The sequence below is a fragment of the Rhineura floridana genome, chromosome 6, assembly GCF_030035675.1.
Source record: "Rhineura floridana isolate rRhiFlo1 chromosome 6, rRhiFlo1.hap2, whole genome shotgun sequence".
Taxonomy (NCBI): domain Eukaryota; kingdom Metazoa; phylum Chordata; class Lepidosauria; order Squamata; family Rhineuridae; genus Rhineura; species Rhineura floridana.
In genome coordinates, this window is record NC_084485.1 from 9306802 (window position 1) to 9326410 (window position 19609).

Consider the following 19609-nt stretch of genomic DNA (forward strand, 5'->3'; position numbering starts at 1 on the left):
AACTGTACACAGTATTCCAAATGCGGCCGCACCATAGATTTATACAACAGCATTATGATATCGGCTGTTTTATTTTCAATACCTTTCCTAATTATCCCTAGCATGGAATTTGCCTTTTTCACAGCTGCCGCACACTGGGTCGACATTTTTATCGTGCTGTCCACCACAACCCCGAGGTCTCTCTCCTGGTCGGTCACCGCCAGTTCAGACCCCATGAGCGTATATGTGAAATTCAGATTGTTTGCTCCAATATGCATAATTTTACACTTGTTTATATTGAATTGCATTTGCCATTTTTCCGCCCATTCACTCAGTTTGGAGAGATCTTTTTGGAGCTCTTCGCAATCCCTTTTTGTTTTAACAACCCTGAACAATTTAGTGTCGTCAGCAAACTTGGCCACTTCACTGCTCACTCCTAATTCTAGGTCATTAATGAACAAGTTGAAAAGTACAGGTCCCAATACCGGTCCTTGAGGGACTCCACTTTCTACAGCCCTCCATTGGGAGAACTGTCCGTTTATTCCTACTCTCTGCTTTCTGCTTCTTAACCAATTCCTTATCCACAAGAGGACCTCTCCTCTTATTCCATGACTGCTAACCTTCCTCAGAAGCCTTTGGTGAGGTACCTTGTCAAACGCTTTTTGAAAGTCTAAGTACACTATGTCCACTGGATCACCTCTATCTATATGCTTGTTGACACTCTCAAAGAATTCTAATAGGTTACTGAGACAGGACTTTCCCTTGCAGAAGCCATGCTGGCTCTGCTTCAGCAAGGCTTGTTCTTCTATGTGCTTAGTTAATCTAGCTTTAATAATACTTTCTACCAGTTTTCCAGGGACAGAAGTTAAGCTAACTGGCCTGTAATTTCCGGGATCCCCTCTGGATCCCTTTTTGAAGATTGGCGTTACATTTGCCACTTTCCAGTCTTCAGGCACGGAGGAGGACCCGAGGGACAAGTTACATAGTTTAGTTAGCAGATCAGCAATTTCACCTTTGAGTTCTTTGAGAACTCTCGGGTGGATGCCATCCGGGCCCGGTGATTTGTCAGTTTTTATATTGTCCATTAAGCTTAGAACTTCCTCTCTCGTTACCACTATTTGTCTCAGTTCCTCAGAATCCCTTCCTGCAAATGTTAGTTCAGGTTCAGGGATCTGCCCTATATCTTCCACTGTGAAGACAGATGCAAAGAATTCATTTAGCTTCTCTGCAATCTCCTTATTGTTCTTTAGTACACCTTTGACTCCCTTATCATCCAAGGGTCCAATTATCTCCCTAGATGGTCTCCTGCTTTGAATGTATTTATAGAATTTTTTGTTGTTGGTTTTTATGTTCTTAGCAATGTGCTCCTCAAATTCTTTTTTAGCATCCCTTATTGTCTTCTTGCATTTCTTTTGCCAGAGTTTGTGTTCTTTTTTATTTTCTTCATTCGGACAAGACTTCCATTTTCTGAAGGAAGACTTTTTGCCTCTAAGAGCTTCCTTGACTTTGCTCGTTAACCATGCTGGCATCTTCTTGGCCCTGGCGGTACCTTTTCTGATCCGCGGTATGCACTCCAGTTGAGCTTCTAATAGAGTGTTTTTAAACAACTTCCAAGCATTTTCGAGTGATGTGACCCTCTGGACTTTGTTTTTCAGCTTTCTTTTTACCAATCCCCTCATTTTTGTGAAGTTTCCTCTTTCGAAGTCAAATGTGACCGTGTTGGATTTTCTTGGCAATTGGCCAGTTACATGTATGTTTAATTTAATAGCACTGTGGTCACTGCTCCCAATCGGTTCAACAACACTTACATCTCGCACCAGGTCCCGGTCCCCACTGACGATTAAGTCCAGGGTTGCCGTCCCTCTGGTCGGTTCCATGACCAACTGATCTAGGGAATAGTCATTTAGAATATCTAGAAACTTTGCTTCTTTGTCATGACTGGAACACATATGCAGCCAGTCTATGTCTGGGTAGTTGAAGTCACCCATTACTACCACATTTCCTAGTTTGGATGCTTCCTCAATTTCATATCTCATCTCAAGGTCTCCCTGAGCATTTTGATCAGGGGGACGATAGATCGTTCCCAGTATTAAGTCCCTCCTGGGGCACGGTATCACCACCCACAACGATTCTGTGGAGGAGTCTGCCTCTTTTGGGGTTTCGAGCTTGCTGGATTCAATGCCTTCTTTCACGTATAGAGCGACTCCGCCACCAATACGTCCTTCCCTGTCCTTCCGATATAGTTTATATCCAGGAATAACCGTATCCCACTGGTTTTCTCCATTCCACCAGGTCTCGGTTATGCTTACTATATCAATGCTCTTCTCTAAGACCAAGCACTCCAGTTCTCCCATCTTGGTTTGTAGGCTCCTAGCATTAGCGTACAGGCACTTGTAAGCAGTGTCTCTCTTCAAGTGTCTTTGGCACTTGTGGTTAGGCCTGTGGTAATTTTGCTCTTCTGAATTTATGTCCTGTGCCCCTGCTCTCACAATGCCTACTTCTAGGCCTACCCCTTTTAAAATTTCATCATTTCTTTGGTTTTTATCCCAGGGGGGAGGTTTATTCTGAACCGGACCTTTCTCAGCTCCTGTCGGGTTTCCCCCCTCAGTCAGTTTAAAAGCTGCTCTGCTACCTTTTTAATTTTAAGTGCCAGCAGTCTGGTTCCATTTTGGTTCAAGTGGAGCCCGTCCCTTTTGTACAGGCCCGGCTTGTCCCAAAATGTTGCCCAGTGCCTAACAAATCCGAACCCTTCCACCCGACACCATCGTCTCATCCACGCATTGAGACTGCGAAGCTGGGCCTGTCTGGCTGGTCCTGCGCGTGGAACCGGTAGCATTTCAGAGAAAGCCACTTTGGAGGTCCTGGCTTTCAGTATCCTACCTAGCAACCTAAATTTTGCTTCCAGGACCTCACAGCTGCATTTCCCCATGTCATTAGTGCCAACGTGCACCACGACCACTGACTCCTTCCCAGCACTGTCTACCAAACTATCTAAACGACGGGCGATATCCGCAACCTTCGCACCAGGCAGGCAAAACACCTTGCGGTCTACACGCCTATCACATACCCCACTGTCTATGTTCCTAATGATCGAATCACCCACTACAAGGATCCCTCCACCCCCTGGAGATATATCCTCGGCACAAGAGGATAGCTGCTCATCCCCCAAGGAATGGGTCCCTTCTAAGGGATCGTTTCCCTCTTCCTCAGCTGGATGCTCTCCTTCCCCGAGACCATCGATCTCCATGATAGCAGGAGAGCTATCATCGTTGGAGTAGGACACAGCTATAACGTCCCTGAAGGCCTCCTCCACACACCTCTCTGCCTCTCTCAGCTTTTCCAGGTCCGCCACCTTGGCCTCAAGGAAATGAAGTCGTTCCCGGAGAGCCAGGAGCTTATTGCACCGAGAGCACACCCACGACTTCTGTCCAACAGGCAGATAGTCGTACATGCTGCAGGCGGTGCAAAACACTGGAAAGCCCCCACACCCCTGCTGGCTTCTTACCTGCATAGTTTTGTTTAAGGTTTATTATGTCAATGGGTTGGAGACTGCGGTTTAGTTGAGGTCAGGGAACAGACGGGCAGAGTGGGGGGCCCTGGCCTCCTCGCCCTGCTGCCGAACTCGCCTTGACGCTTTGTCAGCTGGGGCTCCCTCTAGCTCGTGGAGCAGGCTCCCTCGCTAGGGTGCTCTGACTTTATATGTGTGGCTGGTTCCTCCCAGCTACTGCTGCCAGCCAATGATGTGTTACTTGAGGCTGATGGCTATCAGCTGGGGCTTAACTCTTTAGTATTCTCTCAGGCTTCCTTCCTTCCTGAGCGAGGGGCGGGGCTGTTTAAGCTTTTGGCTGCTTTTAATCTAATCAAGGGGCTGCGCCTTCCAGGCAAGTCTTTTGTGTTTGTTGTTTTCTCACCTAGAACAGCCTGACCTTTCTTTAACCTAGGGAAACAGAGCTTGTGGTTGTGTTTCAGGAAGGCTGAAGCTGCCCTTTTTAGCAAGGACTGAGCTGACTCTCTCCCTGTATGTGTCGGTGGAGTTTCCTTTTCCCCCTTCTCTCCGACTGGAATTTAGCCTTGTTTACAGTGTCCCCTGAAGCCTTCCTGCTAGGGTGGTGTTGAAAACTAGCTTTCTATGGGCTTCCTTCTCCTAGGATCTGTCTCCTAAGATATAGGTTCTTTCAGGATTTGGCTCCTAGCTCAGGGTGACCTTGGGCTGCCCTTATTACTTATTGCTCTGCGCTGTTTTACTTCAATTAAATAATGGAATAAATGGGAGCTACTTACCCTCTTTTCGCTCTGCTGCTTAACTCGCCTTGACGCTTTGTCAGCTGGGGCCTTGACGCTTCGTCAGGGCTCCCTCTAGCTCGTGGAGCAGGCTGCCTCGCTAGGGTGCTCTGACTTTGCTCTGTTGACATTGTTGCACCAACCTCTTTTCCAAACAATATGAGATTTCTTGCGGCATACTTGTTGCAACTGGTCAGTCAGGAAACTTCACTGCAGGCGTGGATACTTCATTGTTGTGAAGTGCAGTTTCGCTATGATGCTTTAGCTAGAGCTTCAGTAAAAAGGTAAATTAGATAAACTGTTTTAGAGTTGCAGTGCTCCTATCACAAAGGTAATTGATTCTCTCTGAAGCGTGGTAGTTTGTGTTTATTAACAGCTTGGTAGCAGTTATTCTTGCAGACATAATACTGAACCAGGGTTTATTTTCCTTAGTCATGGTTAAGCATTGTACTTGAATATATAAACCGTGGTTAAGGATTGGTTGCAAATCAGGATGTCAAATCTAGTTTGGATTTTTATTAGCTATGGTTAAGCATCTACTTCACAGAGGAACGTATGATGGGAAAAAAACTGCTTGCAAGGTGACATGTAAGCTTCATTGTTGAAGCTTATATCCCCTCAGGGACAGGGTTTAGCTCAGTACGCTAAACAGTGGCTTTCATTGACCCAATGTGGGCATAATGATGAACAGCAATTTAGTGCTATGTAATACTGCTTACCATGAAAACCCTATTCATAGGGTCGCCATAAGTTGGAATCGACTTGAAGGGAGCCCATTTCCATTCCAGCTGAGCTTTGGGCTTGCTCTGGGAATTGGAAACATCTGCCAACAACAATCTGTTTGTTGTTATACTGTACCCAGACAGGACAAACTATGGTCAATTTAAACTGTGCTTTATTAAAAGAACAATGGTTCAAAATTCTGCTTTCTGATCCTGGCTTGTAGTAAGCCACTAAATGTTCTTGGATTCCCAGCTTCCATCAACCCAGCCATCATGGCCAATAGTTAGGTATGATGGGAGCTGGAATTCACCAAATATGAAAATACGAAATATGGTTGTTACCTCTTTCAAAATTCTTAAGGTGACATTTACTTATTTTAAATAAATAATAAATCCTAGCTGGCTATTACTTTAGCTTTACCTGACAGAAATATGAAATATACTTAAAATGGACATTTCTGAATTCTCTGCTCGCTTTTTCAGAGTACAGCCTAGTATTTGATGTTGTGTATGTTTGGTTAGGCAAGGCTGGAATAAATCACCATGTTGCTCAGGAGTACAGTTAGAATCATTTGAAGACACACACACCCTCCCATACAAAAACTGTGTGTTGCTGTGGTGTGTGAATTGGTTTTCCTTGTACAAAGAAGTAGCAGTAGTCATCCTGCTATAACAGCTGGCAGGCGGGAAGTGTTGCCTCCCTTCCTATATCAGCAAAAAGACTGAGCAGCTCCCTCACACAGACACGAGCCTCTCTTCCTCTGCACTTACATGTGCCTGCCAAACTTCTAGTTCAGCATTTCCCAACTAGTGGGCCACCAGATGTTGTTGGACCACAATTCCCATCTTTCCTGACCATTGGCAATGCTGGCTGAGGCTGATGGGAGTTGTGGTCCAACAACATCTGGTGGCCCACTAGTTTGGAAAGGCTGTTCTAGTTCTTCCCTTCTACCTGCTGCCTCTTCCACTCACCTTTCTCTGTTCTGCAGTCAGAGTTTGGATCATCCTGCTTTCCATTCCCTCCTTTCTTATCTAGATACTGCACCTTATGAAACACTGCAGAAAAAATGTGGTCAAGGCATAATATAAAAGGATGGAGATTTTTCATGAATGTGTAAATTGGCACTAAGTGCTCATGTTTTGCTAAAACAGGAAAGAGCCTTCTTGTCTTAAAGGTCCCATAGGACACTTTTGTGTTTGTCACGATAAGCTAACATAGCTGCTGTTCTGGAATTTCTCCTTATGTCTTTTGCAGGGGGCTGGAAAGAAATCTTGCACTTTAACAATATGACTCTCACTAGCATCCTTGCCCTTTGTAAACAGTCACCCCTCACAAATAATCAGCAAACAAGGCTTAAGAGTGTGTTTTTATTTCATTCTGTTCTGAGATGTTTGTAACTTGTGTCTTGAAGTCTTTGGCCCTAAATCTACTTGAGATTGAGGGTTCTTGAAGGTGTGTTAATGAGTTCCTTGAAGAAGAAAAAAACGCTAGGTTTTCCAAAAGTGCAAAACAGTGACTGCCATGTTAGCTGCTGGAACTTATTCTTATCCTTCACCTGGAAGAAAGCAAAGTGAAACAAAGGTAGGACAATATTGTCCCACTGCCTGCTTTGCACATTTTAAGATCACAGAAGTAACAACTTCAGGGAAGATTAAAATCATATTGTTAAAAATTGGTGGCTATTCCATTGTCACTCCACGTCTGTTCATATGATTGCAGGGTGTTCAGAGGAACACGCAGCCAGCCAAAATGGCCATATATGAAGGTGCACGGTGGTCCTCTACCTTTAATACTCAAGTGCAAGAAAATTCAACTGGTGCACCTCTTCTCACCTCTGCATAACAGGCTGTAGTTATCAAAAAATTCTTCTTCTGTGTGTAGTTGTCCCATACACAGCCCACATTGCTCACACTTATTTTGTTGGTTGTCACACTTATTATTTTGTTGGTTACAGAAAGGCCCCGCTTATACAGCGGGTTAGGGACCAGGCCCCCGCTGTAAAGTGGAAATCGCCGTAAAGCAGGACCCATAGACTATAATGGGGCCATCGTGCAAAAATGATGCTAAAATGTCGTAAAATCGCTAAATCGGCTTTAAAAGGGAATTTCCCACTGCCTCATTAGCGGAACTCTGGAATGCGAAGCGCCTGTAAGCGGGGCCCTACTGTACTTGTTTACATAAGAATGTGACAAAAGAGGGTTTTCAACACATCTTTCCACCCAGTGAATTAAGTGTATGTTGCTGAGCATATTAATAATGGACAGTAGAGAACATTGAATAATGTGTCTTGTTAATGTTCTTGTGTTTTAATGTAGCCTTTATCTTGGAGTTCTTTGGGTTGTATCCAGGACTGCACAAGCAGAACAGAACTCCCAAGAATCCCCTGGAAGTCTCTGGAGCAGGTTTTGAGAGTTTGCAGGGGTCTACAGAGGAGAGAAGGGTAAAATTCCATTTCCGGGTGGAAGACTGCTCTGTGAGTGGAAAAACAGTGTTGGATGCAATCCATTGTGCCATTTCAAATTTGAAGTCAGTTCTCAAGAGTGTGGATCCTTATGAGAGAAATGCAACAGCAGGCTTTGGGGAACCTCCCAAGGTCTACAGAAGTATGAAAAAGGGGGGGGGAATAGTCCCTAAAACACCGCAGTGAGGACAGAGCATGCTCAGTGAGCATGGACTTCTGACTGGAGTGGGGGTGGGGAATGACAGAACACCAAGGTGAATTGAGTGAAGTACCTGGAAAAGGGCGTTCCTGGCTGGCTAGCTCCTTGAACAGAAGCACTCACCACTGCAACATTTTGTTGTTTATCCCACTTGTAAGCTTTCTAATGTAGAAATGAACCTCAGTGTCAGGAAAGGGGTTCTTTGTGAAGAAGTTTTTGTGTGTGCATGATAGGTCCTGATCATTTGGGAAGATTGCTCTGGTGTTAGTATAGCTTACCCACATTGGAGGTGCATTGCTTTATGCAGATGACACTCTCCCAGACTGTTTGCTGTTGTCTGTAGTGCTTAGTCTTATGAAGGCATTATGCATTTTCCAGGGCTGCTGATGTCATAATTTCTGAGCTCTGCTCTTAGCGGTCTCGTTTCACATTCATAATCTGGTGATTGTAGGGCAGAAAAGAGCATTAGGCTTTTTATGTGAGCAGGCTGACTTCAGGATCCTGCCAGTGACATGGTGTTGGAAGTAGCAGTCAGCTATCTGCTGTTCAGTTGATAGAACACACAGTATTTACCAGATAGAATAAACAGTATTTACAAAGGTATTCTGAAATGTGGCATGACTTTAAAATATTCTGTGTGTCTGGATTGTGGTGGAGATTTTATTTATTTATTTATTACATTTATATACCTCCCCATAGCCGAAGCTCTCTGGGTGGTTTACTCTCTTGTGTAAGTTCTCTGATGTGTAGCAAGATTTGAGCTTTACTTAGATTTCTGCCATGTCTAGAAATAAGAGCAGCAGCTTTTTACTAAGACCAACTTATAGGAGGGGCCATATTTAAGAAACAGAGCATCTGCTTTGTATGCAGAAGGTCCCACATTCAATTCCAGTTAGGAGGATCAGATGATGCTTAAAGAATGCAACACATTTGACCTTAAAATGGCTGCTTCATATATATGTGAAAAAGCAACATGCATGAGAGACGGGTTACCCTTCTTCAGTGGGGCCTGTTGATTTATTAATACTCTCTAAACTACAGATCCAGTGTTGTTGCCTTCACCATCTTGATATAGAAAACATTGTAGCATTGGATTAATTTTGTTCATGCAATTTTTTTTGGTGGCAATGGCAAAAAGTAAAGTAGATACAGTGCTCAGGTGGCCAGAACCCAGCACCCTTATGTGGATGCAAATTTCCCCATCCCTGATTATCGGTTTGATCTTTTGATGAGCAAGGAGGGGAGCATACTCCCTTAGTTCAGCTAAGGAGGGGGTCTGTGTGCCTGAGAGCAGTCCTTGGACCAAACCAGGTTAGCTATCCCTGATACAAGCACTTAAAATAGAAGAACTACAAATAGAGAAAGTTTGTGCTGCTTAGTTTTATTAGTGTACTGATTTTTTAAAATAATGACATAGAAGTTCTTTATTTTTGAAGGGCTTTTAAAAAAAAGACCTGGGTGATCTAGAAAATTGGTTTTCAACTTTATGATTTACAACCCTATATCAGGGGACCCAGATGAGTTAAGGCACTCAACACTTTAAAAAATCTTTGTTTCCATACCTGAGTGTTTGTTTAGGTTTGAAAGGGAGTTCTGTGTATGTGGCGGTTGCCGCTGGCCTGTGGTGAGAATAGTGGGCTTGTGGGGTGCAGGGTACTGAGGGTTGTATCCACATTAGCGCTACTGAGAGTAGACCCATTGAAATTAATGAACATGACGTGGACTCATAATTGTGATGGGTCTGATCTGAATAGAACTTAGTTGAAAACAGTCCTGAAGTATTTAGCATGCGTTGCTGTCCATAGCTTTATATAAAAACTTTATTTTTATATAAAGCATTTAGGTCAAAGAGCATTCCCCCATGTCTTTGAAACTATCATTATTTCTTACCTTCCATCTGTAGGCTATTCCCAGTTGGTCCCTGCTGATTCTTTCCTTTTCAAGTGAATTACAGTACTTACTTTTTTTTGTCCTGAGATGATTTTTCCTTAAGCAGATATGAACAACCTATAATACCTTGGCAGCTTTTTCACACCTGATCTGGTTACATATTTAACTCAGTCTCAACATCATTGGGATTTTTAGCAGCACTATTTGAGGTGGCAATATATTGCTTTAACTATTGTACAGTGTTGATATGTTTTAAAATAGCTAACATTAAGTCTAAATCACCTGCATGATATTTGTGTCCATCATTGCCTGGGGGCAACTGGTGTTTTTCTCTAGTTCTGTTTCTATGTTAGAGTTGTTTTTTAATAAGAATCTCAATGTGTGTGTGTGTGTGGAGGGAAAGAGATTTTTTTAAAAATAATTGAGCTATGTTGAGTGCTTGGAGGACTATGTGACACACAAACTTTGGAATACAGTGTAAGTTAAAAACCAGCCCAGATAACAAGGTCCTGTTCTAGCTGACTTATATTTTTCTCCTAACGAAAGAAAAGAAAAGAAAAAGAAAACCTTGCTTGGCCCAGAATTTCTTGTTTCATTTAAACAATCCTCCGTAATTCAGCATATAAGGAGGAGTTTGAGTCCTATTTACTCTGAAGGTAGTTTTTCTACCTTAGATGAAAACCCCTCCCAGGTGTCAACAGGATATGATGGTGGCAGCCATGTGTGTGTTTGAGTTCCTGCTGAATCCCTACCAAGTGTGCATATGGAGAGAGCTTTTAATGTGCAGCATGAGAGGGTGAGGTGAACTCTTTCACCCTGCATTCTCCCCTGCAGTGCGCATTTACCAGGTTTTTCAGGGTGGGGATGGAGTTAACTGTTGGCAGAAGGGGCAAAAGCTGTTTCAGAGACAAAATGCATTCGGAAGGAAAAGTTCAACTCTCACCTGTTAATGTTGTGATTTAAATCCTCTCCACCACCACAACCAAATATACTTTATAGGGACTCTGCATGACTCTGATTGTGATGTGGCTCTTTATGTCTAGTTGTGCTCAATATCATATTCTTGCATAGAGTACAAGGTCACAGGATTTTATAAACAGTTGGTCAATTAGACTTGAATGGCTAAATTTTAATCTGCTACACTTATTAGAGCAACGATATTTGGGCAGTTGTAGTTAAACTTGTCATAAGAGTTTGTGTAACCTGTAAAGCAAGGTTAATGATGGTTGTTGAAAATACGTCTTAGTGTGAGCAAATAATGTAAGGTAGTTGGGGGCCATAATTAAGTTGGGAAAATTGTCTGCATGTGTGTGTGTGTGTGTGTGTGTGTGTGTGTGTGTGTGTATTGGATTGCCCACCCTTCACCCAAAGGTCCCAGGACAGGTCACAACAATTTTAAAATACATCATTAAAAACAACCTAAAACCATATCACAAAAAGTAGGATGCATCCTAAAAATAGGGGAGGAAGTTCCACAACTTGCCCTCTCCCGGGCCACCCTTCCTGAGCTTCTGAGGGGGGTAGAATTACCAAAAGGGCCCCCTCTACTGATCTCAACACCAGAGATCGTGTGTAGGAAAAGAGGCAGTCTTTCAGATATTTGGGACCCAAGTCCCTTAGGGCACTGCTCTTCCACCTTGGTTCCCCAGAACACTAAAGAACACTGGTTTAGGGGTTTAAACACTAATGTGCGCACCTTTAATTGTGTCTGGGAGGTAGCTCTCTATGATGAAAAAAGTAGCCTTTTACCTAATGAAAATGAGTTAAACTTCTCATAGTGCGTCTCTTGGCAAAGAGACCCACAAAGCACTTGATTGGCCACATTCACATATCACATTAAGCCAAACCATGGCTTAGTAGTGTCAGCGCCCTGGCTCCTGAGGAGGAGATGGCAGCCCTTTTACTCTTCCCTGAGCTATTTAGGTAAGCACAGCAGTTTAAGGTTTGGTTTAGTATGACATTTGAACCCAGGATCGTAGTTAAAGTCTCTGCTCCTTAACCATGATCTGTAGCCAAGGTTAGGGAGGAGAGACCTTAACCACGATCCAGGGTTCAGACAACATGGTAAGCCAAATCATGGTTTTGGTGCCATCCTGTGCTGAACTAAAAAGCCTTTGGAGGAACAAAGCGGCTGGGAGCTCCTCGCTGGGAGCCAGCATGTTCGTGTGGTCACAGTGAGTCATACTTTGGCTTCTGGCTTTCCACATGCAAACCAGGTCATTGTCTCTTCCCACAATAGTCCACACTGATTCAAGTAGTAGAATGTATATGAAACATGCTAAAGATGTTTAGTGCAAAATCCTGGGCTGATGATGATGATAATTTTATTATCATTTTATTATTATCATTTTATTATTATTATTATTTGATTTATATCCTGCCCTGCCTCCCAGCAGGGGCCCAAGGTGGCAAACAAAAGCACTGAAAACATTAAAACATCATAAAAACAAACTTTAAAACACATTACAGGAATACCCTGCATTAACGTACGCAATGGGTCCAGAGCGAGTACGTAAACTGAAAATGTACTTAAAGTGAAGCACTACCTTTTTTCACTTATCGATGCATATACTGCACTGCAATCGTCATATACGGGCATAACTGATGTAAATAACACATTTATAACTAAAATAAACACAGTAGGCCTTATTTGAAGAAAAAGTTTGTAGTTGGAAACTGATCGAGCGGTGGCGGCATGCCGTTAAGTGTCTGTTCTTGTCAAGCGAGCGTACGTAAACAGGGGAATGGTGCTACTGTAAATATGTCAGTACTCGCGAGTGTCCATAAAGTGAAGGTCCGTATAGCGGGGTATTCCTGTAAAACAAAACATCTTCAAAAAGTTACTTTAAAAAAGCTATCAAAAACATGTTCTAAAATTAACAACATTTTAAAAAAGAAAGTTTAAGAACATATTAAAAAGCAATTCCAACACAGACGCAGACTGGGATAGGTCTCAACTTAAAAGGCTTGTTGTAAGAGGAAAGTCTTCAATAAGCGCCGAAAAGATAACAGAGATGGCGCCTGTCTAATATTTAAGGGAAGGGAATTCCACAGGGTAGGTGCCGCCACACTAAAGGTCTGTTTCCTGTGTTGCGCAGAACAGACCTCCTGATAAGATGGTATCTGCAGGAAGCCCTCACCTGCAGAGCGCAGTGATTGACTGGGTATATAAGGGGTCAGACAGTCTTTCAGGTATCCTGGTCCCAAGCTTTGTACACCAAAACTAGAACCTTGAACTTGGCCCAGTAGCAAATGGCAGCCAGTGCAATTCTTCAGCAGCGAGGTGACATGTTGGCGATACCCTGCCCCAGTGAGCAGTCTCGCTGCCGCATTTTGCACCAGCTGCAACTTCCGGACCAACCTCAAGGGCAGCCCCACATAGAGCACATTACAGTAATCCAGCCTGGAGGTTACCAGTGTGTGGACAACAGTGGTCAGGCTATCCTGGTCCAGAAACGGCCACAGCTGTTTAGATGCTGCTGTCTCATTTCATCAGCTTCATATCAGAATATTCAGATTCCTCAATGAGATAAGCCATGGGGGGGGGAAAGGGTGATTTGAAGCAACAAACCGACTTAGTCTTTTTGTGCTGTGTCTGTCTCCTATTTATGACTTGACAGTAACTGATACAACTCAAAAACAGTGTACTTCCTCTGGGTGAAGACAGGTGATTCAGGCTTGATACAAAGCTCCAAGCCCATAGGTTTGCTGAAAAATAGGCTTGAGGCAGAAATTGCACACTTGGGATCTATTCTGAAAGAGATAGCCAACATGATGATGTCAGTACTTGGCTTCTGACACTAGTAAGCATGCCCATAACTTGTGAACTCTGGGAATGGCTAAAACAACCATAGGAACTAGATAACACTGAGGGAATTGTTGGAATAATAAACAAGAGCTACTTTATGTATGCCCAAGGGTTTGAGCATATCATCTGGGATTTTGCCCCCTACCCTTTAAACTGAAGACACACCCTCTCAGTGTGCTTTCACAAACTGCTTTGGAATATCTTGGTTTTAAAAGCAATTCACCATACAGCACGTAGGGGAGGTACTGTTTGAGAAACAGAAACTCGAAGCATCCTTTTTTATATTTATTTATTTTTATTTAATTTAATTTATATACCGCCCCAAGCCCGAAGGCTCTCTGGGCGGTGTACACAAAAGACAAAACAAGCACAGTGTATAAGCACAACAAATACAATAAATCAAGAACCAAAAACAAACAAACAATAAAAGAACCAAACAACGTCCAAAATACAAGATAATAATGAAATACTGTTAAAATACACTTTAAAATGCCTGGGAGTATAAAAAGGTTTTCACCTGGCGCCGAAAAGATAGTAGCGTCGGCGCCAGGCGCACCTCATCAGGAAGACTGTTCCACAGTTCGGGGGCCACCACTGAAAAGGCCCTAGTTCTAGTCACCACCCTCCGAGCTTCTCGATGGGATGGCACTCGGAGGAGGGCCTTAGATGTTGAGCGCAGTGTACGGGTAGGTTCATATTGGGAGAGGCGTTCCACCAGGTATTGCGGTCCCATGCCGTGTAGGGCTTTATAGGTCAAAACCAGCACTTTGAATCTAGCCCGGAAACAAATAGGAAGCCAGTGCAGATGGGCCAGAACAGGTGTTATATGAGCGGACCTTCTGGTCCGCGTCAGCAATCTGGCCGCTGCATTCTGGACTAGCTGTAGTTTCCGAACAGTCTTCAAGGGCAGCCCAACGTAGAGCGCATTGCAGTAGTCCAATCTAGAAGTTACCAGAGCATGAACAACTGAGGCGAGGTCGTCACTGTCCAGATAGGGACGTAGCTGGGCTACCAATCGAAGATGGTAAAAAGCATTCCGAAGGCCACCTGGGCCTCAAGAGACAAGGAAGGATCGAAAAGAACTCCCAAGCTACGAACCTGTTCCTTCAAGGGGAGTGTAACCCCATCAAGAACAGGATGAACATCCACCATCTGGGCAGAGAAGGCACTCACCAACAGCGTCTCGGTCTTGTCTGGATTGAGCTTCAGTCTGTTAGCTCCCATCCAGTCCATTATCGCGGCCAGGCAACGGTTTAGCACGTTAACAGCCTCACCTGAAGAAGATGAAAAGGAGAAATAGAGCTGCGTGTCATCAGCGTACTGATGACAATGCACCCCAAAACTCCTGATGACCGCACCCAGCGGCTTCATGTAGATGTTAAAAAGCATGGGGGACAGTACCGATCCCTGCGGGACTCCACAATGGTGGGTCCAGGGTATCGAGCAATGTTCCCCAAGCACTACCTTCTGGTGGCGACCCACCAAGTAGGAGCGGAGCCACTGCCAAGCAGTACCCCCAACTCCCAACTCCGTGAGTCTTCCCAGAAGGATACCATGGTCGATGGTATCAAAAGCAGCTGAGAGATCAAGGAGAATCAACAGAGTCACACTCCCCCTGTCCCTCTCCCGACAAAGGTCATCATACAGGGCGACCAAGGCTGTTTCAGTGCCAAAACCGGGCCTAAAACCGGATTGAAATGGATCAAGATAATCAGTGTCATCCAAGAGCCCCTGGAGCTGGCTGGCAACCACCCGTTCCAGCACCTTGCCCAAGAACGGAACATTCGCCACAGGTCTATAGTTGTTCAGGTTATTTGGGTCCAAAGAGGGTTTCTTCAGGAGCGGTCTCACTACTGCCTCTTTTAGGCAGTCAGGGACCACTCCCTCTCTCAAAGAGGCGTTTATTATCTCCTTGGCCCAGCCGGTAGTTCCGGTCCTGCCAGCTTTCACCAGCCAAGAGGGGCAAGGGTCCAGAACAGATGTGGTCGCCCGCACCAGTCCAAGGATCTTGTCAACATCCTCAAGCTGCACAGACTGAAACTCATCCAATAAATAAGGACAAGACCGTGTTCTGGATGCTTCATTAGATCCCACTGCCATAATATTGGAGTCTAAGTCCCGGCGAATGCATGCGATCTTATCCTGGAAGTGCCTCGCGAACTCATCACAGCGGGCTGCAGATGAATCTATAATATCCCGAGGGCTAGAATGTAAAAGCCCTCGTACAATTTTAAAGAGCTCCGCTGGGCGGGAGAGAGATGCCTTAATTGTGGCAGCAAAATATCTCTTTTTTGCTGCCCTCACCGCTACTATATACAGCTTAGAACAGGCACTTACCAAGGCATAATTGCATTCGTCGGGAGTTCGCCTACATCTGCACTCAAGCCTCCTCCTCTCTTGCTTCATCACTCTCAGCTCCGAGGTATACCATGGAGCTGTATGAGCTCTACATAGGAGGGGGCGCATGGGAGCGATCATGTCAACCGCCCGGGTCATCTCCGTATTCCACAATTCAACCAGGGCTTCGACAGGAGCACCAGTCTTCTCAGTCGGGAAATCCCCCAGAGCCCTTTGGAAACCCTCAGGATCCATTAGTCTCCGGGGGTGGACCAATTTAATAGGTCCCCCATCCTTGCAGAGGGAAAGGGTCGCTGTGAGCCTAAACTTCAGCAAGCGGTGATCTGTCCATGACAATGGGGTAGATGAAAAACCCCCAACCACCAGATCACCATCTCCATGCCCAGTGGCGAAGATCAAATCAAGAGTATGTCCCGACACATGCGTTGGACCAGTAACAACCTGAGACAGCCCCATGGTTGTCATGGAGGCCATGAAGTCCTGAGCCGCCTGTGATGTTCCTGTATTAGTGTATATATGGTAAGTGCTGTTTGTATAGGAGATACATGGTAAGTGGAATGAAAGAGGAGGGGGGAGTGAATGGGCAGTAGAATGCTGGATGATTGGCTGAGTGTTGAGACTGGCGGAGAGTGTAAATGGAAGGATGACAGTTAAATCTGGGAGGACGTGAGAGGGTTGTTTTGGTGGGTTTGTGAGAGTTGTTTGAGAGGTGGATGTCAGGAGAGTGTGGAGAAAGAGAGAGTGGGAGTTCTAGTTTATGATGTCAAGTATCATAGTAATAGATGAAACCATATGCTTATGTGCCTTTATAAAGTAATCTTGTTATCTTTGTTATTTAATAAATACTGTATTTGGTTTACCAAAGGCCTGATCCTTGGCTGGGGTTTCACAGACCAGAAGGGAGGGTGAGGTAAATACCAAGACTGAAGAGTGACAAATGGTGGCAGCGGGGAAGGGAAGAATAACACCACAAGTATTCAGAGCAAACCAGGATTATCTGCATTGATACAAAGGGATTGGGACAACTTAAGCACGCAGTCACAGAGGTAACCTGATAGAGAGACTCAGGCAGAGTCTCTGGGAATACGGGTTATAGGACGTGACTGGTGGTGCTGCCTAGCAGGGGGATCTGGTGAGGTCTATGCTAGAGCGGGGAGAGAAACCATAAAAAGGACAGTCCGGACTGGTGGAGTCCCTGGTGGTGCCTAGTGACAGGCAGTAACCACGAGCAGGTAGGAACCTGACAGGGAGAGCCAGGGAAGGGCGTCACACCACCCCAGATAAAGCAGTCTCGGCATGGATGTTGAAGTCCCCCAGTACCAATAGTCTAGGGGACTGCAACAATACCTCCGAGACTACCTCTGTCAGCTCAGTTAGGGAATTTGTTGGGCAGCAGGGCAGGCGGTACACCAACAAAATTCCCAGTCTGTCTCTCTGGCCCAGCAGACGGTGGAGACGCTCCAAACCAGACGTCACCTGGACATGCAAAACTTGGTTGTACCGTTCTTCGATTCCCAGCCAGTGGGGTTTATTCCCAAGTAGATGTGGAAATGATTGAAATGGCTATTTCAAAACCTGGCATGCTGACCTTCTTAAATCAGCTATACAACAGGTATTTGTAGGAAGGACTGAAATAGGAAAGAGTACATTAGGAACTGGAATATGTCCATTAGTGTGCTGCTGCTATCTAGCTCTGTATCTCAGTTTCATCTGAATCAGGCGAAGCTGTTCAGGTGCTAGACTGGTGTCTGAAGGCAGTGACTGGCTGGAAGTGGGGCAATAAAGTAGGATCACATAACACCAATCCTGAAGGCATGCCACAGGTTGCCTGTTGGGTCCTATTCAAGGTGGTAGTACGGTATTAGTATTAAAAGCGCTGAATAGCTTGCGGCCCAATTACTTACAGAATACATGCCAACTTATGCCTTAGAGATGTGTGGTGGATGATCTGCTCATAGCCCCACCAGTGGGCATAGCCTGTTTGGCAGTGATGTGAGATAAGGCACCACCAGGGAGAAGGCCCTGACTTTGGATCTTCCTCTCAGTAGAATTGCATTTGTCACCCATGTTGGCATAATTTTGTCAACAGTTAAAAATGTGCTTGTTTGTTTAGGCCATTGGCAAGAGTGATTGTGCTGATGACTTGTTGTTCCTCCATGTATTGTGTATATAATCTGTTTTACTGATGTCCATATAAAATACTTTAATAAAAAATGTAATTTGATTGTGTTTTTGACTGTGTGTATCCCACCCTGGGAAAGACAAGAGGAGTAACATGTAACTAATAAGATACTTTTGAAGTCCAGGCATATAGAAGTATGTATTAAATGTATTAAATCTACAATATTAATATTGTATCTATACAATATTAATGTCGAGTTACATCCACTGTTAGAGTAGACCCACTGAAATTAGTAGACATGAGTAAAGTAATGTCAGTGGGTCTACTCTGAGTAGAACTTAGGTGGCTATAACCCAGGTATTTTCCATATATTAATGTCAGCTGACATTAAAACAAATTGGGGAGGGGAGTTAGGCCAAGTTGTTGCTACTAGCAACCGAAGATGGCAGCAGTTTTCTCTGTACACCTGATTGTCCCTCTAGCGATTGAAGAGATCTCATTAATTTCAAGGCAAGTAAAAGGAATTTAAAGGGAAAAAATGTGATTGTAGAACTTGCAGATTTAGTGCAGTAAGAGGAGCTAATATCCTAGGTGCTGCCCAAAGTATTTATCACACAATGTTATTTTGGAGAAAAGTAGATTTCAAAGCATTAAAACTGGATTGAGATCTTTCTGCTCTCATTCTAGTGGGAGTGGGGGGGGGGGAGAATCAATCTCTTTATTGTGTAAAATGCAGTTTGTGGAAATAGGCTGGAGTATTTGAACCAAACAAAAAGATTATTCAGTAGATATGCAGCTTTATTTCAATCTAAACCTCTATCAATGTATTAAATGCCTAGATCTGGGATCATCTCATCCTAGCAGGGAAGCTATATACTCCTTCCTGCCTATATGTACATTAAACATCTTTGATACTAAATGGACAAAAATCTGACATCAGAAAGAGCAATATTCAGAAACCAATGGGAGACAATTACAGCTCCCAGGAACACTGTTATTGAATTTATTGAGCACAGATGCTTCAAAGAGAGACTCCCGTATGAAACTCCTGAATTACAACTGATCATGAAGTTCAGTTCTATCACCTGTGATCTGAATAACGATAAACAGCTTTTTATCTCACTAGAGGTGTTAATTAGCTTACCAGTGCCAAGATGTCCTTGTTATGGACAACATTCCTTTGTCAATTGTCACTGTAATGATTTTACATACATCTAAGCTGTACTGTAACTGACAGAGTCTATATTTCTTGCATTTCATTTTCTTCTGATCTCATGGCTAACATTTTTCATCCTCTAAACCCATTTGCCTGTTTATTTATTTAATTTAATTAATTTATTTAAAATATTTCTATCCCGCCCTTCTACCCTATAATAGGGCACTCATGTTTACAATAACATCCCATGCGTCCATGAAGTGGACTTGCGGCCACAAAAGCTTATGGCCATAACAAATGTGTTTGTCTTTAAAATGCTGCAAGACTTTCCCATTTTTCCTGAAACAGACCAACACAGCTACTCACTGGAAACCGATTAGTGTTTGACTCTTTCCCTAGTTTTATTCCTTTTTAACCTATGATTTCTTGTTGGCTGAATAAATGTGTTAGTCATTTGAGGAGTTGTCTTCTAAAGATTAGTAATCACATTGTGTCTGGTGGGTGGCTAAATGAATTCATTTCATCATGTGCTCAGCATGAAAACGGGGCTGCCTACAGCCCTGGACATCCTCAGCATTATTTTCCACAGTGCATGGAAACAAATGTGTGGAGCCTCATTGCACATTATAGAT

At 43.9% G+C, this 19609-nt stretch overlaps 1 protein-coding gene across 6 annotated transcripts in view; it reads left to right on the forward strand.

Annotated features, from left to right (window-relative positions):
* DNAJC5 (DnaJ heat shock protein family (Hsp40) member C5) overlaps positions 1-19609 on the forward strand; it is a 67718-nt gene that overhangs the window by 13655 nt on the left and 34454 nt on the right. The gene's annotated exons all lie outside the window — the stretch shown is intronic.